The sequence below is a fragment of the Perca flavescens genome, chromosome 8 (assembly GCF_004354835.1).
Source record: "Perca flavescens isolate YP-PL-M2 chromosome 8, PFLA_1.0, whole genome shotgun sequence".
In the NCBI taxonomy this organism is placed as follows: domain Eukaryota; kingdom Metazoa; phylum Chordata; class Actinopteri; order Perciformes; family Percidae; genus Perca; species Perca flavescens.
In genome coordinates, this window is record NC_041338.1 from 28,594,473 (window position 1) to 28,619,970 (window position 25,498).

At 40.0% G+C, this 25,498-nt stretch overlaps 1 protein-coding gene across 2 annotated transcripts in view; it reads right to left on the reverse strand.

Annotated features, from left to right (window-relative positions):
- Positions 1 to 25,498, reverse strand: part of lingo1a (leucine rich repeat and Ig domain containing 1a) — a 62,262-nt gene that overhangs the window by 20,213 nt on the left and 16,551 nt on the right. Inside the window, exon 1 of one of the 2 annotated variants that reach the window (XM_028586503.1) lies at positions 6,529 to 6,995. The exons of the other annotated variant lie outside the window; for it this stretch is intronic. The gene's annotated coding sequence lies outside the window, so the exon portion shown is untranslated. Of the gene's footprint in view, positions 1 to 6,528; positions 6,996 to 25,498 lie in introns of those variants that run through there. 2 annotated transcript variants of the gene reach the window in all.

Below are 25,498 nucleotides of genomic sequence, written 5' to 3' on the forward strand. Positions count from 1 at the left end.
GTGAGTATACTGCATATAGCTGAGTATCACGTAGACTACACTACTGGTTTCAAGATGTATTTCAAATGGTTAATTGTTTAATTGAAAATGTAGTCCAGTTTTGATCAATGGTTAGCCATTTATTGGTAGAACAATTACATTTGTATATTTTTGCTGCATCTGGGGTCTGAATAATTGCTTGCTTTGCTTGCTTGTTTTCATAACATAAATTGAACACTGGGTTTTTGGCTGGTGGTCAGACTAAGTAAGCAATTTTGACACAGTAGTTTGGCTGTGACAAATCGTGATGGGGATTTGTCATTATTTTTGAAAATGGTGTTGAGCAAATTAGGATGTTTAGAACAAACGTTAATAAAATAATTATTAGTCCCAGCCCTAATTCATGTTGGAGTTCTCGATGTTTGCAGTGTTTATATATTGTGAATATTTTTTAGACTTAACACGAATACAGGTGGCCAAATGGCAAGCATTGCTGCATTGCTTGTCACATTCCAAAAAATAGACAGGGTCTGTTTGTTTTTAATGTTTTTAAGACAATAGGCATATCCAAGCTGATGTATTTATTTTGTAAGTTATAGACTTATCCCAAAAGATGGCACCTGCATTCAAATGTAGATCATTATGATAATGAATGTGGGTGTAAACACCTTTAGTGACACGGCATAAGTTCCAGTATTTCTACAAGACCCAAAACAGCTCTTTTTCAAATCTATCTGTAGGTAAGATTATTGCTGCTTCTTTATGTCTAGCAAACTATCTCCTCATGCCACCCTGTCTGGTCGATAACCTGAAATCTGAACCCTTGTTTCCCTGCACTTTTGCTCCCCTCCGTTGACAGTACTAGAAGTTCTTTGTTACAATGTTCTGTCATTCCTTTCTCTCTCACTCTCACATTGACAATGAGTGGGTGAAAGAAAGCCAGAGTGAGGGAGGGAGAAAGAGAGACAGACAGACAGACAGACAGAGAGAGCTTAAAGGCAAGTAACAGCGAGATTGAGGGAGAGCACCAAAAAGATGGAGAAAGTGAGCTTTCAGGGAACTAAAAGCCTCTGCCCCTTTATACCTCAAAGCAAGGTGCGTGTTGTCTTGCATCACATGATGAATGGGAGCAGACTAGCAATGGATAGAAAGCACCTACACTTATCTGACGAAAGGAGGGTATAATGTGCTTGAAGCCCATTAAATGTTTGAATGATCGGAGAATGCCACAATCCAAGTATCACAGAGGATAGCCTTTCTATACCGTGGCAGCATTTGAACAGGGGTGTCCATGGTCTTAATGAATACTAATGGGATTAGTGGCTGTTAATCACACTTTTTGAGTGCCATGAAAAAACAAGTTCTAAGACATGTTCACATTCAAAGACAGAGGCTGGTCTGCATATTGGTTAGTTAAACCCTGAGCAGGTCCATTTCAGAAATACCCAAAAGAAAAAAAAAGAAAAATATTTCATATTTTGCACTACTGCGTCTTTCATTTTAAAATCAGAGGAGACCTGCAGCAGATACGGTGTTAATGACAACTTCACTTCTGAATAGATCCATCGGTCAGCCTACTAGACAAAGGAATTGAGAGTCGAGAGTGCTAGTACTACAAACTAAACACCGAACTCACTGAACTCTGGATCTCAAAAGGGTATTCAAACAGCGATTACATCAGACATCAGGTGAGGCAGAAACACAAATCTTGTTCCCTCTTATGGAAAATATCATACGCTCCATTCAAGTGTGTCTGTATAAGTGGAGCTTCTGTTGTCCCACAATTGGGTTTCCAGTCACCACTGAATAACTGTCTGAATAGAAGCTTTCAGTAGAACAATTGCAACATATTGTAATTTTGCTGCACAATACCATTCATTACCACAGCAACAAAATTCATTCAGACACTAGTTATAAATGCCTGTGCGAATATCGAATGGGACAATAATATTCATTGTCTACGGATGGAAAGGAAGGCACTGTAAATAACAATGGACATGGAATTCACACCCAAAATTCATCAAATTTGATGTTTTTGTTTTCATGAAACCTTTTTGCCCTTTACTTCAGCAACTTGTAGTCAGGTGTTTTAGTTCTAGCCTCCTATCTCAAGCTGTTGAGTCTGAGGCCATAAACTGCCTCCGCCGATGTGATACAACCAGCTAACCAGAGTGGCATGCGCGTCAACCACACAATCATCTAAAAGATAGGTGTCTAGCTTTAAGTCTGGCTGGCAACAGGAGCACCAACATAGTCACTGATTAGTCCGTATGCAGTGAATACAAATGCCCTCTCCAGAGGGTTGGTGAGGAGATTTAGTAAGCACAATAACACCTCCCCAACCCTTGACCCAAACCTCGTCCACCAAACCTTTTTTAATGATGCATCCTCCAAGAGACTCCAGGTGGTTTATGGCAGGATGCTATTCTAACCTTGGCACAGGAGTGTGCATTTATTTAATGTACATGGTTGAGAATATAATTTTATTGAAAGCTAGAGGTAGGCAGATTCAAGGGATCATTAAAATGCTGGCAATGGTCAAGCATTATTAGAATAAAATCTATATGGATGCTGTATTTACATGCAGACTGAATAGGGTCAAGGCTTGTGGAGGTACAGTCCTAAGCTCGAGCCAAGAATCCATTTCTGCAGGCTGTTGATATTTGAAAACGTGGTAATCCACTTTGTGGACACCTTGATTTTTTTTGACACAAGCATAACAGGTGAAATTGCTCTCTCAAGGCACCTTTGTAGAAACTCTCTCAAGACAATTTTCACAACACTGTGAGGCAGATCAGAATTAGGGGCGCCTGTTTGAGCTTTGTATGAATCCTTTAAAGGTGAATGGCCCATACAGGCTAATGTGAATGCAGACCTTTAACAATGCTGTCATATAATCATTATTGGTCACTTCAGATATCCTTGTTTATTTTCTATGCATTGCTGCTTTTAATTAGATTTTTTAAATGTTGTATTTTAAAGCATTCTGGCCAGTATCATTGATGTGATAAATACAAGGTTACAATTTTGTGTAAATTCTGGACTAGTGTATAGAATATTATGTTAATACACCCAACATTACAAGATCTAAGGCAATGCAATCACAGTTGGACAAAAATTTATTTCTGAAATTTATGAAAGCCACAATCACTCTGATGAAGGTAAAGTGGAGGGCAAAGCATTGGTTGCATGCCAAAATGGGTGCTTATACAATGTGGTATTTACTGTAGGAACCCAGATTAAATGAGTACAATTTAACAGAACTTTGTTAAAGCAGTATGCTTTGTATGGAGCCAAGCACATTTAATTTTTGGTCACCCAGATGCCTGAAAAACATTAAACCAACAAAAGAACAAACACATTTGGTTGGAAATAAATCAGCAGGATATACAGTGTCACATCTGTGCAGAGGCATGTCCCATGCATGACAACCAAGTTGTGAAAAAGGGAAAAATCTTTCACTCAAAAGGAATTGCACTGCTGAACCTTTGAAAGAAAGACAAAAAATGCTGATAACTTTCAGACTGCTCGTCCTGCTAATCTAGTTCAAAAGACATCCGCCAAGGACAACAGTGTCTTGTGAACAAGAAGCCCTCTCCCCCTCCCATCAAACAACTACTATGATTCCACTGCAGGCCTTTTATAAACATGCTATCCAGCCCCAGGCATTGTATCAAGACAGTGGCATCAAGTGGAATGACAGCCTGGTCTTATAAAAACAACATAATTGCTGTCCTGGGTGAAAACTCCCAGCACTCTGTCATTGTAGAATTATGTAGGCATCATGGCCTCACAACTGGGAGCTAATAAACACCTTGTCAATGCAGTAGGTGTCAGCTTTACACCCAGGGTGAGTGTCTCCAAGAGACGTACTAACACGTCATAAGCCAGCATTAGCCCACTAACACTATTGGTCATTTAGTGTGTTGTGAGAAGGCAAGCCTGTGATCAGTCATCATGCAATGACATCATGGTCCACACCATCACCAACCACTCTGTCTCGACTGCTCCTCTGCCCCGGACTGCTGACAAATCTATGGTGAAGCTGATTTCCTTCACAAGTTATTACAATGCAGCACACACTCTTATTCTCGGCTTATTGGTTTGCTATTCCATTCTTTCTGCACAGGATTGAGTTACAAACATGGCAAGATGTAACCATACTTAAATATAATGCTGTTATGTAAAGCATAATTTTACTGTGACATCTGATACTCTGTATTATATTGGCCGCTATGTAGAGATTTGGCTTATTGCAAACATTGATCAACGTGTTGTAATTCAATATAGTATGTCAACAGCAGCATAATGTTGTAGGAGATGAGGAGGGGGGGGTCTTTGCTACTGGGTCCTATAGCCTTATTGTGGGGCAGAGACGTGAATACTATTGACAACTCGTAGATGGCCAAGGTCAGCGGCCGCACATTTATTTAATGACGACAGCCAGGGCATCTGGACAGAGAGGAACACACACCTCAGCAGCCTCTTGGCTGTTGCAAGGCAGCCATGCTTGCGTCAGCAGCATCCAAATCATCAAATAGATCAACAGTAAAACCTGACAAATATGATGTTTTTGGTCCAATGTGTAGGAATTTCTCCCATCTAGCGTTGAGATCATATATCGCAATCAACTCTCTCGCACCACGCAGTTCAAAGTAAGTATTACATCTACGGTAGCCTTCACGCTTCAAAAGGCTTGCTCTTTTCAATATCATTGTTATTTTTTCTGGGCGAAGAAGAAGACTCCTGCTCCTGAAATTTGGATTTTGAATACGTGTTGTCCTCCATGTGTCCTTTTTCAAACTTGCCGGGGGCCGGGAAACTACGATACCCATTAGCAGCATTAGCAGCACCTGTGAGTTTATCATGTGACAGCGAAAACGCGAAAGGCGGAGCAGCATGTCCTGTATGTCCCTTACCGGCTAACGTATTTCAGCCGGTTACCCCAGTTCATGCGAACGCAAATGTAAAATTTCAAGCCAAAAGGAATACTTGGAATTGATGGTGGAGGTAAATTTTGTGAACGGGCAACACAGATTTTGATAATGAACAACTAAACACATTACACACTGGACCTTTAAAGCCTGTCAGTGAAATTAAAAAAACTCTATTGGAATGTAGTGAACAGTATAAGGGATTAAAGGAAAACATCTGTTGTGATAAATTCACTCTGAAATCCCTCTCGAGTGCTACAAAGACACTTAGAGACCAGGCAGAGGGAAAATACTAAATACTAACTTCTTTTTTTTAATAAGGAAAGCACATCACACTGGGGGGGGGAAACAAAGACCTCAGGCTATAATGCACCTACTGTATGAACCCCCCTGTGCCACACCCTTGCCCGTGCATCTGTGTGATATCTCAAAGTGTATCAGCTATCTATCATCTTGGATGGTGAACACAGATAAAGCCTGGAGAGGCTGTGCTGCTGCTGCTCGAGCTACGGGAGGCTGCTCTGTTCTATCTGGCTGTCCGCTCCCTCCGGCTATTTATAACCAATAGAGCTACAGCACTTTATGAATGTCTGCAGGCACAGCATCACACAATCTTCTGATACTCTGCCTCAACTGTTTTGGTGTGTCATTATATGAGGCAGTGCTGGACAATAAAGTGGGAAACATTTCAGGGGGGAATTGTCATATAGGCTATTCTCTGCAAATGCTGCCTTGAATAATAAACAGCAGACGGTGTGTGGCACCACAAACACACAAGTTTCATCCTGTGTCCTGTGTAGTCGCAGTGTAAGCTATATATAGCTAGATCTCATCCCTGTTGTCTTGTTGAAACCCCAGAAATTGCCAAGTCGTTTCTGAGGATCAATGCAATGCATGACTCTGTTGCAGCAGAAGCCTGCTTTGCCTATTTTAACAGATAGCCATCTTTAAAGATAAATAAAATGTCATAACATTTTTGGGTTTTTTTTTTTGGGGGGGGGGGGGATCGACTGCCTCTCACTTCTACACAATGAGAAATGTTATCTCAGCAGAGCCTATACGTGGCCAAATAAAGGCTAGATTAAGATAACATAACGCCCCCCAGTTCCCATTCTCGCTCACACACACTCACATTCACGGGACAATTACATTTGATTAATGGCTTAAGCCTACGTCCTCAGAGAAAAATTGGCCAAAAAGAGATTACACTGTCAAATGTGCATGGATAACAAATCTATAAATTAATTTCGAATGTGCTAGGATTAGATGCATTTTTACCTGCAGAGGACGCGCCTAACCACGCTCAAGTCACCGTTTGCTTTTCTGTCCTGTCAACCCATTCTGCCCTAATCATAGCGGACCTTCAGGAATATTTTAGCCGATTTGACATCACAATGAAATCCGAGGAGTTTTAGGAAAAGCCTCTGGTATGAATCAATGCCTCTACTGGCACAGTAAAATTCACATATTTTTGAGTGATGTCTTCTTCAAAGTAGCCCAGAGAGACCGCTGCAATCCACCTCTCTAAAAATCTTGGCCTCAACCCACATTATTAAACCGTAATCGCCGTTACAAATAAAGAACAACCCAATTACTTTCTTAATCTGATACTCACCTGCTGTAGCCTTCACTGCTTCCAAGCATCCTTTCGCATTTCTCCCCGACGGCAACTCCCAGCCACAAACACTCAAATTGAGACGCACTATCTCAAGTCCATCGCCGTGAAAGACAGTTTACAAAAAAAGCAACCGATGGTGGTGCGGGGGAAGGAAATACAACAGCCAGTCGTTTCTTGCAGATTTCCAATGAGTTTCTCCGCAACGGCAGTGCCGCGGTTCTAGAGAGCTTGTACGTAGTTAAAACAGGCAACCCACACTCACAGACACACACACATACACACACACAAAGCCAGATAATTCCTCGGTAATGGGACTCCCTGTGCGACTGAACTCTTCCGAGAATCAGTGTGGAGAATACAGAAGGAATGAAAATGGCAGGTAGAGAGAGAACAACTCCCACACACCGTTCCGATGCAAGCGCGCTGTTCTCGTTCCTTGATGCAGTCTCTCTCCACAGCCTCGCACTCACAACACTGTGACTGGCTGTCGTCACAGGCAATCTGCTTGCTGAGGGGAGGGACGGAGATGATCGTCGGAACGCACTCTGCCCGGTGTCCTACTCAAGTGTGTGTGTGTGTGTGTGTGTGTGTGTGTGTGTGTGTGTGTGTGTGTGTGCTGTGTTTGCCTGTTATAGCCCTATGTGTTTGATCACCGCTCGCATGCAGTCTGTTCATTTGCTGGTTTATTTATTTAGACTCTGCGCTTTTTGTCAACCAGCCTTATCTGTCCAGATGTGGCTGTCCAGATTTCAGCCTCCCCTGTTAGCGCGCACACAAACCTTTACGCGCACGCAGACGCACGGATGATACGCATTCAAAACGGAGAATGTCTTCTGATGGTGAATTGAAACAAAAGACCTCACATACAAGCTGCTGGCAAATAAAGAAATAAGATCAGATTGAAGTCTCTGAGCCCGGAGTGGAGACATGGGGAGGGAGGGAGGATCTATAAGAAAGTAGCAGTTCCTATTTTGAGAGCCTGATGGCACTGTGGGCTTCAGATACTACGCGCTACACACACACACACACACACACACACACACATGTTCGCAACACAGCTTTTTGCAGAAGGCAGGCCACTGCATGTTGTCTAATACATACAGTATCTGATCTTTCATCTGTGATTGTAAAGGGGGTCTCAGTCACAATCAGTCAGAGATTGCAGGGGGCAAAGCAGGAAGAGTAAATATTTCATAGGAGCCAACTCTTGTCCAATCCACTGTTCTCATTGCACTTGTCTTTAATGTCATGCCAAAGTGAGAGATGATCAGATTGTTGTTCTTAAATATATAATAATGAGTTGAATTAAGCATCACTGGATCTCCTTTAAATATTCTTGGATCAATTCACGATAAATTAAGTCTGTTTTAAATGCATTTAAAGAAAATGTTGGTAGCTGAGTGATAGGACTGTGTATGTGTAATCACTGCCCATGTTGTACATTGATTGGCTAAAGTTTGTGGGGAGACAGCACATCTGATGGATTTCTTAAAACTAGCCTCAGCTCACCCACGAGAGGCCCCAGTTAGTCAGTAATCTGCCGAACATTACAAGGGGGTGAGGGTTATCCCATTTGTGGAACAAGAATTTAGTCACTTGTTACAATTTGAAGGGTTTGGTTTTGTTTATATTTTATTCTTTCATTCTGGCATTTAAAGAGTTGAGAGGAAGACAACAAGAGAAAGTTCTAATCAGGATTAATCTGTAAATTTTAGGCCAGTGACAACAGGTGGCATACAAATATTACCAATTTAACATGAAAAAAGGCATTTGGTATAATGCCCCCCAACACCACAGCCAGCTAGCCACTGAAAGCTCAAACACTGTAAAGACAAGTGTGCATGGTGTGCACGTGATGTCTGGCAGCAGAGGCAACAGACTTTAACAAAGTGCTAACATTGTACCAACACAGGGCATTTAGCTATCTGAAATGTTTCTCTCGTTCACTCATAGATAATAACAAGACGTCAAAAGTGAGCAGTAGGTTGAGATACATGGGCCTTATCATCATTTTCCTGTCATCGCTGACAGGTGTATTTTGCATAACTGTAATCTTCACATCTATTATATGCATTACACTGTATTGTGGGATTGTTATCAAAAGTACAGGCATTACTTCCTTCATTGCATTGTGGGAAAATTTTCAGCTGCTTTATAGAGCTGAAATTTGTACTCATATAAAATGTCTGACAGTGAATATGGTGCATTATAGTTAATACATTAGGGAGTGGTTTTGCTCACAGCCTTTAACCCTATTTTCCTATGTTTTTGTGTCTAAGTGACTGATGGGAACAACAATCTTTCACATTGGTCCAGTATTAAGCAAGATCGCTGCAGTCAGCAGCAGCGAAACAAGCTACAATTTAAGTTAATAGGGCAATTGTCCATCTTGTATTTACCTTCACAAAAGTGCTGGTTTTGCCACTGACAGACTCTAAGTGTCTGACAACATTATGGACAATATCCCTTCACAGATAGACCTTTAAAACATCTTTGAGACCTTTTTGTTTAACCAGAAACATCTCTGAACTCGCAAATTTACGATGCTAAAATTACTGTTTATTTACATCGAGTCTGGTGGGTTTAGCGAACACAATTTCGCGGATGTTTTTATGTTTAAAAAAAGGATCTTACTCTTTAACAGAAAGGTTGACCTCCTTAGAAATCATTTCCATAATGTTGTCAGACACTTAGACTATTAATCTGAGCCTGTCAGTGGCAAAACGAGAACTTTTGTGAAGGTAAATACAAGTTGGACAATTGTCCTATTAACTTACATTGGAGCAAGTTTCACCGATCTTGCTTAACCCTTGTGCGGTCTTCCCGTCACCCTTGAAACCTTTTTTTTTTTTTTTTTTAACGCCTTTTTTTCACAGTTTGTTTTAAATTGTAACATTTTTCTTCTTTACATTTCCAGCGCTTATTTCTACGTCCCATATTTTCTGATATAAAACAAAAATTGAAAACAGGTCAATTTGACCCTAAGTCAACACAAGTGTTAACACTGGACCAATGTCAAAGATTGTGGTTCCCATCAGTCACTTAGACACAAAAACATAGGGAAATAGGGTCCAGGTTGAAAAAAACTGTAGTTACCCTTTAAGTACTTGCCATAATTAATTTAATCAAGATAATTTGAGTGTGCAGAGGATTCTAAAATTAAGCAGTGTAAATGTTTCATGTGTGATAACTTTTCAAATCCACTGCTGTCATTATACAAGCATTCCAGTTTGCTGTGTGTTTAATCATCGCTGTTAGCCTGACAAGCCAGACCAACATCAAGATGTTGGGTATGGGAACTCACCATTGGCAGGGCTCAAGGCTCCCTCCGAGGGGTGGGATAAACGGTTGGCTGTCAAATTCCCACTACACGCAATAGGATAGCGCTACAACCAAGCACAGCAATGAAGAAGGTAGCGGAGCTAGTTGATAGATTACATTTTTGCCGTATCCGGTTGGCAAAACTCCGAACACATCTTCCTTTTTTAAGAATGAGAATAACTCCAAGTCTTCCAGAGTCGTGGCCAAAGCCGATTTGAAAGACCACTGTTCGCCAGCAGCAGCAGCCATAAGCCCGCCCACTGACTCTATACACGATGTGATTGGCCCGGCCAGAGTTTGGTTTTTCCAGCTCGCAAGCCAACGGAGAGTTGCTAGACTGATCCAGGGTGCATCTAGATTTCTAGGCTACATCGCTGACGCCTGAAAGGGACTTGTGTGCTTTGTCACTCTTGGGATTAGTTTTACTGTATGTAATGTAGTAACTGAAATATATCCTCGGTAGCTACCCATCCTTACATCCAATGTAAAACAGTTTGGGTTGCTTTGGAAGGTTTTAAACAAGCTTACATCCACATTTAAATTTAACATGAGCTTAAATGTATGTGATCCCAGTTTGGTCAAGTGGTTAGAAGAGTAACAGAACTCAGGCATTAAATCCCAAATTACATTTCATGTTTAACCTACCCTACATCACTGCGAGTATATTCCAGTCAAGTTTTCTCTACTCATAGCAGAACAATGAAGAAAATACCTCTAAAGTATTCGTCTGGTTAAAATATGTAACTGTTCTTCTTGCATCATCAAGCTTCTCTGCACAGACCCTCAGAGCAACTAAAGCCTCTCAGGCGTCACAGCTACATGTGAATGTCATCAGCATCAGTTCACGCATGGCCAAGACACTCTTGCTATAAATACAGAGTATTTTCTCTGTATTTTAGAGCTGTTTCCCAGTGTCTGGCTGTGAAACCATTCCTTAAGGGGGGACACACAGGCTTCTTCTTTTCCAGATCAGTACACTAGTCCAGATCAGATATAAACTTAGCTGCAGAGGTAACTCAACAGCTACTTAAGTGTAAAAGTTGGTTGATATTATATTTCCCTATGGATATGCAATTAAAGAATACATGATTTAAATAAGTTTCATAAATGGATAAAAAGAATTGTCTGAGCATATATGAGACAATCATCTGCTGGTCGGTTTAACAAATTAACCAACCATTGTTCACATATTAGCAGCACTAGTCAAATGTGTCTAGGACGTTGGTAGATGTAGAAAATCAAGAAAGAAAAAGGTTAGAAAAGCGAAAATTAGCTTTGGCTGAATGCACTTTATGGGAAGGAGGAGAAAGGCTAAGTTTGGGGTCTTTATCCCTGCCTGCCTCGTCTCCATCTTCTCTGCCCTGCTAAGAGCTGCACACAACAACAGACGTAACAATGGATACCTAGTGACGCCATGGACTTTGAAAGCATCCCATGAATAATTAATTTGTTCTGCTGTGTTTATCAACAGTGGCACGCATGCTTGTCCTTAATCTTTTGCAATACTGGGTGTTAGATGTCTGTCAGTCTTGACATTAAAATATAAATGGTTCAGTCATATGATGATAAAATAACCATTTGCTTGTTATGATAGAATCATCTCCCATGTTATTCAGCAGGTATGTGGTTTTGCATACCTGCATGGCTGTTATTCTTGCAACTATTATTGATAAGCTCCACCTTTTAATGAACATCAATCATATTCTCGTATCAATACACTTCACAGCATTATTATAATAGTCTATTGCACTATTCTTTCACAGAAATACTGACATTTTTAAACAAAATCTTGAAATGTGTCTGCAAGGGAGAGAAGCTGCCACTCCACCTTGATTAAATTTCCCTTTTTTCCAAATTAAATTCTGGTGTTTGGAATTAATGTTGTTTTCCCCCCCACAATGAGTGACAAATAGAAAATTAAAAAGTTGAAATCCAAATTGTATTTTACATTAATTAAAAAGCAGGAGTAACCATTGTTACACCGTTTTGAATCAATTGAAGCAAAATTGAATCAAAATTGTTTACTAGCAATTTGCACAAGCATTGCCACAGCAACACCAGTCAATCCTTATGTGCTCTACCCCTGGTGGCCTTTTAGCAGTTGCTCCCTAAAAGGCACCAATTTCCCACCATCTTGCAACATGCCTACCCTTCTGACCTTTAAATTGTATATACCTTAGTGGCACAGCATGCTTATTACAATTCTGAACTACTCTAGTACTTTCTTGTGGGTTTTCTGGCAAAAGCATCGCACAGACTCGTTCTGCCTTTCTCTACTCCCACTGTACGATCACAGGCACACAAGCACAAGAAGATTTTCTGTATGACACATTCATCGTCAAATTCATATTTCAAATCCACTTCACATTATCAGTGTGCATGTAGACAGGCGAAGTAATGCTTATTAATTGGAACATGGTTTGCAGAGTAGAGCTTGTTTAGAACATCACCAATGTTTCTTATTGAAAACACTATTTTATTCATAAATTAAAGTGGCTACGTCTTTTTGTGACATGACGAAGGTGTGCAAAATTAAATGTTTAAATATTCACATACTGTATGCATTTGCGAGAGAATTTGCGAAATTCCTAACAAATAGCCCCGCACTTTCACTCTCGTTCACACTCACACATACATAAACACACAAACACACATACATTGACTCACTCATCACTCACTCACCCTCGCAGTCATTCACTCATTTGCCCTGGCTTGTATTATTGTGCTGCTATGTGAAATGCCTGGTGCAGTGAAAATGAAAAGCAGTATATTTGGCGAGGTTGGAGGGGAAACTACCCTCAATGGGCTTTGAATTGCCAAGATCCTGAATGAGCATTGTAATACTGGCTTGCAGCAACCAAATGTGCAAGGAATTGAATTTGGCATTACTGACATCTGGTTTTATCCTTGCAAATTTATAACCTACAATACAGATTCAAAATCCAACACCAATGACATCCGGTCATACTGTAAAGGGTATTATCGAGGGACTGCATGGGGTTTAGGGCTGGTCATTTGGATTTTGCAGTATAACATTCTTGGATGAAAGCTATTTTTAATGACGGTTCAAAGTCATAATGTTGCAAAGGTGTCGAATCAGTGTGATAATGAAGTCATCCAGATCATGAACATCTGTATGAGAGAGTGGCAGTACACAGAAATATGCACACTTAGAAGCAGCTAACTACACGGCATCTAATCATGGCAAAATAAATTCCTGAAGTTACAGTAGCTTTTACACAATGGTTTCCACATGTGATTGGAAACCCCGAAGAAAAGAAGGCTAACTAGCTCCTTGGTTGCTAACTCTGAGGCTTGTATTGCACTCAAACAATCAACTTATAGCAGATTGTGTGGTATACACTGCCTATTGTATTGAAGAATAAATGCGTCACAAGACATATCCAGTGACATTAACCAAAATCTATTGTCAATTTCAGAGGGATAAGAAGGGGCTTATTTACAGCAAATTGGACCTAGCTCTGTTAGGCCAGTGGTCATATGAGCAACACTTTGTCTTCAGTGGTTTAGATTTCCCTCAAAACAATTGTTAGGCTGCTGCTCTCTCACTGCTACTCAGCCTCAGTGCTGTGCAAGAAGTACTGCAATGAAAAATGATACTCCAATGCTACTTGCACACACTGCTTTGGGCAGACTATCATTCCCATTAAACTAATAACAGTTAGCTTCTTATCTCACAATGTCTTGGCAAAGTCACTTCCACCCTTGAACAAAACACAATGTCTTTGAATGCTGGGGCTTAATCTATCACTGAAGCCCAAATGAGACTCCATAATCCTCTGCAATTTGCTTTCTTGTATTCTACATTATCACTGATTTCTACTGCGTTTTTTAGTACACAAATTTCTCTTTATACGGATAATGATGCTGCCCTTCAACTTCACGAGAAGGCAAAATGTGATTATTTGTTTCATCAAGATTGTGGTGTATTATATTATAGTTATTATGTAATAACTTTTTAAAGTTGAATTATACAAATTGTAGCCACTAGGTAAGAAGGAATGCTTTAGGTAGTCTTTTAAATCTTTAAAGCATAGTCAGTGGGTGAAAGACCAAAGGGTGACAAGGCAGATTTAATTCCCTAATATAAAATGATGCTATAATTACAGATTGGCTGTTTCTCTGATGCAATGTGGCCATGGATTAACACATGGCTCTGAAATGCCCAGTAAAGAGCTCCTCTTACATTAATATGTCATGCAGAATTCTTCTGTCCCTAAATAAGTCCAGTTACCTATTTTTTTCATTATACAGGTCTTTCTAGCCATTAGTGGAAGGTGAGAATTTTCTGTAACACCAGACTGAATAGTGCCTTCTGCTTTACCATGATATGCAGAAGCAAAACTACAATCTCCTCAGTTGTGAAGAGAACATGTGGTAATGTTTTAAATCTTTCACATATACAAAATATCATCTGCATAGAAAGATATGTGGCGTTCCTTTGATAATTACCGGAGAGATTGAGATAGGTTCTACCAATGATTTAAAAGGAATTGCTAGTGCAGATAATTAATTTATTAACACAGTGTGTGGTTAGTATGGTGTTTTGCTCACACTCATGCATTACATGTAAAACAGAATTAAAAGTGTCCATCAATATTTCCACACAGTCATTGTTGAAAGCTTTCTCTGTGTTCAGAGACAAAACTACTTGCAATTTTCTTCATTTGTATGACCAGAGGGAAAATTGGAATTTTTGCAAGTAACATCAGTTTAATACTGAAATTGGATGGGAACTACATATTTCAAAAATATCCTTTCCACTCTTTAGGAACAAAGTTCAAAACAAATGTTTATTTCCTATAAGAGGTGTCAGTCTTGACAGAGTAATTTGACATAATAGGTCCAATTACATCAACAATGGCTGACATGTCCTTTGGGATGCCGTGTAAATCAGGGTCTTTTGCTGTTGGCATTGAGTGCTAAGGGTGTTTAAGCTCTTGTAGAGTAAAAATAGCATCCAAACTATTATGTCTGGATGGCAGACAAAAAGGTAAAGGGAGTTGAGGAATGGCAATATGTGTACTATCACCTTGAGAGTGAGAGGAGTATAATTTAGAATAAAGACTTTTGAAAGCATTATTCACCTGTCAACATACTGTGAATAACTCAGCATGCTCATTTTTGACAGGCTTTTTATTGCCAACAGCCAGCCATATTTTTTGTACTATTATAAAATGTTTGTTGTGTCTTTGATAAATTGATTAATTGAGTTTTTGTGATCACATTTAAAAATGTACTGTGTCTGTTTGGAAAATCCAGCCATATGCAGCCCAGGTTTTAGGACGATGTGTATAGTAGATATAATTAATCAAAAAGCCAATTTAAGAATTAAAGAAATGCATTCTTACTGCTTGAACATTTTTTGGGGAGGACCCAAAAATGTACTGTCAAATTCCCACCTGATATGAAACTATGACCATACATTTAGTGGTCAATAACTGTAGATGCTGTTTTATCTTTTCTGTTTTATCTAGCCATTTGTGTTTTCGTTTTGCAGGCAAGACAAATGTGTTTCACTATAGAAAAGCTATTACGAGCAGCGCTTTGGCCTCAGACCCCGGCAGACATTCTGCTCATGGCCTCTGAAACAATGGCTCCATTTTTATTTATTTTTTTCATCTGCAGGGCACCATCCATTGTGAGGACTACTCGCCTGTCAACTCGGCAAACAGACAATGGCTTCCTGACATGAGAGCTCCTTGTAAAAGATGTTGCCACCCCTCGATCTCTGTGCAGTACAGGCATGCATATAAAAGTATGCGTACAGACAAACACACACATGTGGGTACATGAACACAGAAATACACACACACATAAATCTAATCTGGCCCTGAATCAAATTCCATCCTTTTGTTTTTCAGACAGTAAAGGGGGGTGAGGGAGTGGTATTGGGAGTAGTGTACACTGGTAAAGTAATCACTATTTCAAGTGGTTTTGGGGTCACCCCCCCACTCCCCAACAACGCCACACTGAGAGATTTCAATCACTTTATAGCTGCCAACATGGCTTTAGTAAATTGTTGACAGCCAAATCCATGCCAATCCGTTGAGTGATTGCATGCTGCGAAAGGTCTAATCTCATTTTCTCTTTAGGTTCTGACTCCCTGTAAATGGGCAGACATTAAGTTTAGGTCTTCATTGTATTTTTTCTCTATACAATGCAATGTTGCGTCATACAGCAAGGACATTTTATTAATTGAGAAATTGTGAATACTGCCACTTCCTTGAACTGATGAATGTAAGACTGACCTTACAATATGAACATTGTATGCAGTGTTCAAACTATACCATGTTTTTTTTTTTCACGGGGTGGGGGTGGGGGGGGGATTGTCGACTTACAAAGATACATAACAGCTACAAGTGTATGTGTATATTGGCTCTTCCAGTCTCTCCACTGCTGGCTGTTCCAATTTAACAGGAGAGAGGAGCAAGAGGGGCTAGGATCGTGACCGGCCTCTGACGAGCTGTTACCACCTGCATCTTCAGCCAGAGAGGACATTATTTCTTCAGCTTCTTCTTGCTTTGTAACCCCGGCAGGAGGTGTGCTAACAGGGCTTGCAGCAGGTGAATTGGTCGTGCTATTTCCGTCATTGCTACACAATTTCTTAGTAAAACCAAAATGTATTAAACTGCCTTGTTTTCTTGTTGCCATGGCTATATGATGCTAACAGCAGAATGGATTTCAAGGACTTTGTGCGCCGATTAATGGCCTCCAACGTTTATATTTTTTCTATAAATCTTTGAGTTAACATGTACTAAACATGAGTTGAATTTGCACCGCAGCGCCACCACGCCTTGATGCTCATGACAAGAATAGCATGTATAGTTATCTTTATTGAAGTGAATTAGGTTTAAATCGCCGTCATGCATGAATGAATATTTTTGCAATTTTACATATAATAATCCACGATGATCACATTACACAAAACTGAAATTGCACGTCAAAATGACGCACTGTTAATATTTTTAGAGATCCCCCCCAAAATTTCACAAATCATGTTTTCAGGGTAGCCCATGTCTTATTAAGGGGAGCCGAGCTCCCCTAGCTCCACCGTAGTTCGCACCCTGATTGTATGACTAAATCACTTTACACTTTACAAAGGTTTTACAAAGACACAGATGGTCACAGTTCATCAATTTTGCTTATGTCAAACACATACAAATGCTTATAGAAGCCCAGTGCCTCTGGCTTATTTTCAAATGCCTGCACTCTTAATGCTTTTCATGCATTTAATATTTTCACTAAAAGGCATAAATCATGGAAACATGTTCTGAATCGCTTAAACTGAATAATAGGGATATTTCATTCAAAATCCAAAAGGTAGATTTCAAGGAACATGCTCAATAAATATTATAGTATTGCTGATTTTAGTGACACCTGCCTCAAAAACACTGTTTATAGTCTCCTTGGAATTGAATTAAAAATGAAGAGACATGAAATCAGGATCTATTTTAGTATAGCTTTTGATGAATAACATGAGGAAGTGAATACACCTGAAATCCTTTAGTAAATGTGTGCGAATAACTGCCTACTCAGCCACATTTACAACTATTCCAGAGGGACCTTGTCAGTTTCTCCTTTGTGAATATTTTTGTTTGAGCAGTTTGTTCTGCTTTGTGTTACACAAAATCCCTTAATTTATTCATCCCATATTTATCAGTTGATCCATATTATCTCACTATATAGGATACTCAAAAGACAAAATTTCTGTAAATGTGCCAGTGTTGGCCAGCTGGCTAATTTTCAACTGTAGTTCTTTGGCCAGATGATGTTAGACCGAGCAACAGGAAAAAGCAAGACATTAGTACAGGTTAAACTATACAGACAGAAGTCAACAAGACACCATACAGACAGCTAGAGCAACAAGTAAGCTTTCTCAGTAAGCCACACAGAGCTACAGGAAGCAGCAAGACATTAGCACAGTTACACATCAACAGTATCCTGATGAACAATATGATCACTTTATCCACAATACAACTGTAATGGAAAATCATATCGTTATCATGCCAAAATGAAAGTTTCACCCTCCGCTCTTGAACATTGCTTTGCAACATGACAAACTGTCTACACACATGGGAATTGTTTGTCATCTGCTGTACATTAGAGCTCCACTGGGGCATCAAAAATCCATTACTTTTTAAAAATCATTTGTTTTCTTGGCAGAACATTTTCATACTAAGCAAATGACAGACAGCTTACTTTTTAACCTCTCACGCATTTCACTGTGAAAATGTCTGAACTTGCACAAAGCTAATGGCTTACATCTGATGCCTCATTTGAACAAGGTGGCAACTTGGACCAAGAATATACCCACTTTGTCATTTTGTCTCTAAAGGCTAGCATTAACCCTAATGCACTGATGTAATACCACTGTTACAGACCTTTTAATGTAGCTACCTCTTCTTTTTTTTTCGCAAAACCTTAGACACTAGACATTTTGACATTTTCTAATAGGAACTATACCAACCGGTGACCACAAATATGCCCAGATTTTGATGTGATTACTGTAGTGTAAGCTGATGCCAAGCAAGGAAAAGAAATAAAATAGTTTTTTGGTACTTTCTGGGTCTGTAGTATTACGTAGTGCTTCCAATAAATACACCGTCCCAATCTTTATCTTGCGCTGCTTACTCATAGCATTTGTTTAAGCTAACTACACACTGACAGTGATCACAATTTAGCCTTAATTCAGGGTTAACAATTCACTCACCATACTGTATGAGTATTTTCATTAAAAATAAATAAAAGATAAAAATCAATGCAGACAGACCAGAGGTATTGTCTTTTGTATTCCACACATTCTTGTCCTCTGTCAAATCCTGGTGCCTATGTTACCCATCTGCAGCGCTGTGGATATAGGTCTGGAAATGCGAGACTATCCATAATGTAACTTGATTGCAGACAGTTTGGCCTGAGATTCTGGCATGTTATGTTAGTAACGGTTAATGTAGCCTCGAGCTGCTAGCCTCAAGCATATGAATAACAAGCTACAGAGTTTGATTAGTTCACTCTTGTCTAACTCCAAACCCCCAGGTTTATTTCATTTTTACACTAAGAGTCTTCAGCCCCACGTGACATCACATGAGGCGATTTATCAGATTTCACGCAGCTTCCTCTGAAGCCACAAAACACTTTATACAACTTTATTCACAAATGCAGCAGTACTCACCGAGACCTGTAAACAGACTTTGATGTGTAAAATCAGTGCTTGTGCTTACAGAATCTGTACAAACTCACTTTGCTGTGCTCTAAATCATTCTCCCCTTCTACAGTATTAGCTGAAAGCCATTTCTTGTGTAATCTTTGTTTCACTACAGTAGTTCTCAGTGTCTGAATTTATTTCCAACACCATCTCCTTTACCATGATTCACAAACTCCACCTTGTCTTGGACGTCCATTCACAGTGACTATATCATGCCATATTCGGTAGCCCTTAAGAACCAGCAAATATTATTGATCTCAAATATATAGATATTGTTACTGTATACTGGACCCCTTGGGTGCTGTTATATGCACTTTGGCTATATTGGTGATTAGTGCAATGTGCCCATCTAAAATTGTGCAATTAAATTAGGGTTTACTCATCTGGGTCGCATCTTCATCTTTATTCTGGGAAATTATTTTAAGTCCCTGAGTATTTTTCTTTGACCTTGCTAGAAATCTAACAGCTGCTCTTTGAGTTAAGCACAAAATCACATGGTGTATGGGTTTATTAATCACAATGAATCAAATGAAAACAAATTCCACTGTTCTGTCTTGTTTGATTTACAGCCATACCCATTCCAGCACGGACAACCTGCTGTGATCCAAATCTGTCAGGAACGCAGTCAAACAGAGCTGCATCTGTCAACATTTGCTGGGACACAAATCAGTAATTATTTGTTTCACAATTTGGGCTTACCGGAAGTGTCAAAAGTCATAAAAATTTAAATGTTATAACCTGGAATGTTGAATTGCCTCCTCGCCAAACAATTAATCATTTTCAGTTCTTTATTTATCTCCAAAGAACAATTCTCTTCTTAATCATTCCTATTCACAGGCAGGTCAGGGGTCATGATTAGATACAGAACATCAAGTTAATCACTAACTGACACTTACCAGTCTAGATGCTTTTCTGATCTTTATGCTTAAACTCTGATCTTCTGACTGAAGGGCAGAACCTCCAATTCATAACATTTAGTCCAATAACTGTTGTGAAATGCAGGATTGGATAAGCAAATAAATGATATGCCTAACAGTATATCAGGTGGTGGACTTACATTGTCCAAAGCAGAGGCTAATGTTTAGCAATTTCATTATTCAATCTATTTAAAATATACTTCTTAAATTAATAGCCAATGCTAATGATTTGAATAATAGATAATTTAAATAATAGAGAAAGGAAACATAACTTTTACAGGAATCCTGCAGAGTTCCCCCTGCTATCAGAAATCCCACTTAATCATAGTGAATTGCTTGTATTATAATGCTGTAAAAAGCAGTAGGATGCAATCTGTTATCATAACAGAGTCATACTTTCTATAGCTTTTTTCAGGTTAGAGGATAGAGCTATGATACAGCAGCAGTTTCATAGGAGTATGGAGATAGGAGTTTCCCTGCATCGCAAACAGAAAATAGTAAATAAAACCATTTAACCTCTTCAACCTGTCTACCCTGTAGAGGCAAATGGCAAATGTTTGGGCATAAACATGCAACTGCTCACACACACACAGCCAAGCAAGAAAATTGTGGAGAGGTTGGATACAACATATATTGTATTCACTCGGGCCACTGCATTGTGTCAACAGAATCTCATTATTTCCATGCAGTTTCTGAGGCAATTATTGGGTGGGGATATGCTTGCTCACTATTGGTTGGCTGTCCATTTGTTTCAGGGTTATGGCCATTTCTCAATGTGTGGCTCCGAGGAACATGCCGGTGCCCTTGTGGTGTGTGTTTGTGTGGGTGAGTGTATGGAGGATAGGGAGTGCATTGGGATCATTATTAGCCATTTCAGTGACGAAAAGCCAATGCGGAAGTGGCTGCTGGGAGTTAAAGTAAGTGACTATAGGGTGAAATGTCAAAGAGGACTCTGCTTTTCTTTCATCTGGTAATTAGAGAGAGCTGAACTGAACTGAACCACGCTGAGCAGAGCTTAGCCAGAAACAATACAGAGAGCATCACACTGACCCCCTCCTCTTCCCAAAGTGTCTGATGTAATCATTTCCTTGCCATTCAGAGGGCCCAAAACAGTGCAATGTCAGAAGAGAAGACACATTTTTCCTTGCAATACTCACTAGAGGGGATGAGAGTTTCACTAACAACTTGATTCTGGACTTTAAATGATGGCTGTTAACTGAGCCCCATCTCAAGTTCCTCATAAGAGTAACATGCAGCTAAATGCACCAACAGTAACAGTAAAGTAAGTGTAAGTCAATATAATTGGAAATCCTACTGAGATGTGGTATCTGCTTGATTGCATGTCAGCAGTTGATGAGATCAGTGAAATCTGTGTGTGCGTGTGTGTGTGTGTGTGTGTGTGTGTGTGTGTGTGTGTGTCTGGTGTCTCCTTCCCACACATAAAGAGAAATATGCACTTCTCACAGTCTCTGACTGATTTGAATTATGGCCGGGACTTCAGAAAATAAGCCCAAGAAGTCCTAAGAAATGTAAGTAGTGAGTAAGCGAAGACGTTTAAACTTAGCTGCTAGCAGATGTGGTGGCTGCAGATAAGCAGTTATGGTACGAGGAAAAATAAACATAACAGAAAACGAGAAGAAAAAGAACTGTCACTGGTGTTGTCCACACTTGATCGTTTTGTCCCAGCCACTTGTTGTACTGTTACAAAGTGTAGCCAGGCAGCTAGTGTGTTTTCATATTTTTATTGTATATAGTGGGGTGTTTTTCCTTTTGGTTATTTTCTTTGCCTACCTAGCACAGAAGCTAGGATCCCCTAATCAGGGGAGATGCTGGATTAGCACAAGGACACTCTCCAAACACACCGGTAGCGCATCTCCTAATGAGGTAAGATAGGAGCTACATACTGTATGTGTTCTCAGGCTGAGAACTGGGGGTTGGAGGTGTGGAAGAGACCTGAGGTGGTGTGGGGCTAGTGGGCGTCAGGAAATGCGGAGGCACCATTGGGTGCGCAGGACAACGTGCAGTGGGACTGGCATGGACGGGGACAGGACCTGAGGTGGTGCTGGTCTAGATGGTGGTCGAGACCTAGGGTCAGGACCTGCGGAAACCCCCTTTGGGAGTGCAGGACAATGCGCAGTGATATGTGCAAAGGACAGAGGCGCTGAACCCAGGATAAAGGGGCAGGCTGTCAGACAGCAAGAAGTACACTAGGCCACCAGCACTGCACGGACGCACCGACCAGTTGGCGAAGAGTCAGCTGGACAATATTGGTGCCACTGTCACCCTTCCCCGCGTGACAGGGTAAAGACTGTAGTCCCTCTAAAAAGAACAGAATGTTTTATAGCTGTTTTAACTGTCAAAAATAAAATGTGTACTTATGCTGCTGCTAGTAAAATTAACCAGAAAGACCATTTAAAAAAAATAATTGTGTGTGGGGGGGATTTTAAAGGAGCTAAAATGTCTACTTTGTGACGGTACTGTTAGCTGTCATTGTAAATGATCCCTGTATATGAATTGAATGACTGATGCTGAGGATTTTGGTTAATAGTCATGCAGTGTAATTGGGATCAAGATCTCTGCCTCAGCTCTGGCAAATAAAGAAAAACCCAATGGAAGTGGAAACATGAGTAGCATGTGGGTATGGGCATGACAGTGAATTTTACAGAGTTTTTCCTTTTTTTCATCGAGGATATAAGACATAATGTGACAGAATAAAGGACTGAAAGCACAGACCTAATTACAGACTAAGACTCAAGACAGGTATAGTTACTATAAATATATTTTACTCTCTCAGTCAGAACCACAAGGCACATTAAACACAGAAACAAAAAAGCTTCACCACAGCTGAACACTTCCCTCTATACACAGGTATAATGTGGAGAAAATCTAATGAGCCTGCAGGAATGACTGTCTAAAGCTAAGCTGGTAATTGCAAGAGAGAAGGGAGTGGAGGCAGAGGAGGAAGGAGAGGAATATGGTGTTTCTATCTTGTATTTAGTTTTCTTGTTTAGATCTTGTGTTTACTCTGCATGATGTTACATTTGTTTTGTGGTTTATTGATGCTTTGGTACAATTAAGTTTGTTCTTCAAAAACGTTTTGCAGCAGCAAAACAAATTATTACATATATAATTGCATTTGGATTAAAACATGGGCCATGAAAGTTACTCAATTCCCAGAGAAACATGTTGCAAAATGCATTTGGAATATGTTTAGTAACATTAAATACATTTCTCTACATTTGGCATAACTGTATCAGCCTCAGCAATTTACTTTTCCACATGATGGTTGATGCATGGCTTAGTGACTCTGACATTAAGTGCATACTTTTCCTTTGAGTATGTAGGGTATACAATTAGAGGTTCACTGTTTTGTTGTGTGAGTTGAAGTAATCGGAAGTAGTAGCTCAATTAGTACGTTACATGCTCTCAAATATTATAGCCTTTCATTGTGGGAGAACTTAACACATATTAACCATTTCCTGCCTCAGGAGAGCTATTAATAAAATTGCAAGTGACCTCTTCTGTACAAGGAGACCCCTGTGGTGCTACATTTCATTGATAGAATTATAGTTGAAACTGTTGATTGAAACAATGATTGAAGGTTAATAACATGCCAAAACTCACGCCAGTATCCTCCCTTCACCCCAAATAATAATAAAAAAGAAGTATTTCATTTCTGTCCTCATAGGTTCAACCAATCATAGAAATACCACATGGACATAAAGTTTTACTAATATCTAATTTGCCCTAATAAACATGGAGACAGTGAGAGAGCGGTGACATTATTCTGATCAGTAGGTTTTCCTTAAAGCGTAACTTTGGCCAGACTGCACGTGCATAAACCCGGGCAGGTTCGGGGGGAGACCGTGGCTGGAGTACTATTTCTACAAAGCTAGATTCATGTTTCTGTTTCCCCTGTCGCAAATTTGTCGCATCCAATGAAAGAGATATAATGTTTACCCGGCAAAGATTTAATAATTGAAAACTGCATTGGCAAAAGAAAAGATTCAACGAGGTGAAGCTCTGCTCCTGGTCAGAGGAGGAGTTGTTGCTGTTAGGCGCAGAGCCACCTTTGACCACCTTTTCAAGTGGACTTGGGCACGGATCACATTCGCACTAAGGGACCGCTCGGTATTTATGGAATGGACCACCGGAGGAAAATAGGGGGGGTCATGTCTTTTTATTCTTTGCTGGGGGGAGGGGCCCAACAACTTTTACTCTGGGACGGGGGTCACTCAACTTTTGTATTCATGAAAAGAGCAACATTTCAAAGTGGCTTGTTTGGTGCATATTTTTCCATGTAGCTAACAGCTGTGCGATTGGCGATTGATTATTACCCATGTGTGCTTTGTTGAATCGTCTCAATGTTTTATTGTTTTATTTCATGTGAATACTAGTTTACTAGAAGAGTGCATTTACTTTCCATGCTTATTGTGTTTCCCCAACAATGTTAGTGAGTAAATCTACTGAAATGGCCACCACACCATAACAGAGGAGTGTGATGCGTAAGATGAGAAAGCAGAGGTTAAGCCTCATATCTCATAGCTGTAAAAAAAAACAATGGGCATCTGTACGTCTTTACCAAGTGCAAACCGGTATAGAAGGCATCCATTAAATGTTGGGGAGGGTCATGCCTCTTTTCCTAATCGTTTTGGAGGGTCGTACAAAATGTATTGCCGGCGAAGGGAGGGTCAAGTCTTTTTTGACAAACGGTCCCAAAACTCCTCCGGTGGCCCCTTAAATAAATAATGATCAGCCCCTAATCAAATGACCTGGACTTGGGGTCAAGTGTACTCAGATCAGGGACCAGGTCCCTGATGTAAAAGCCCTCTTACTGCCTTATATTCTATAATATTTTTAAATATTTTGAATTGTCACTTGTATTTTACTCCACATGAATAAAGATGTTTCCAGCATGAATTGGTGCATAGAAATGTATTCTGAATGCACGAAATGAAGGGTTTGCAAAATTTCCTGGGGGAGGACCCCCCAGTTAATGTGTCCCCCAGAACCATTCGCAGCCAGGAAAAAATGTGAATTAACACTAGTGAAACCAAAACCAACATGTCTTATTGCTCTTACTGTTCAGTTAGTCTCATCACTCCTGGTCAGCAGTTACTGCCAGTTATAAGGGAACCAAGGAAATCTGCATGACTCAAAAGGGCATGCTACAATACCACAAAACCCACAAAATCTCCTGCCTAACCCAGACACACTTATCCTTAGATAACCAACCTTGCTGCATTACTCGCCAATGCAGAAAACCTTGTCAAGATCTCCTATCTGTCGATTTATATTCAAATCCTCCAAGTCCTGTATGTACAACGTAAAACCAGGTCTCCCAACAAACCATAAGTACCATAATCACTTTTCCGTAATGGGTTTTATCCAATTGGTAGCTCGCTTTAGATTCTCACTGGAGCCTTGACTCAGTACTAAACTGCTGGCAACAAATTCCCTTTCTTTCTCTCACAGGGAGGAAACAAATGTTATCCCCCCAAAT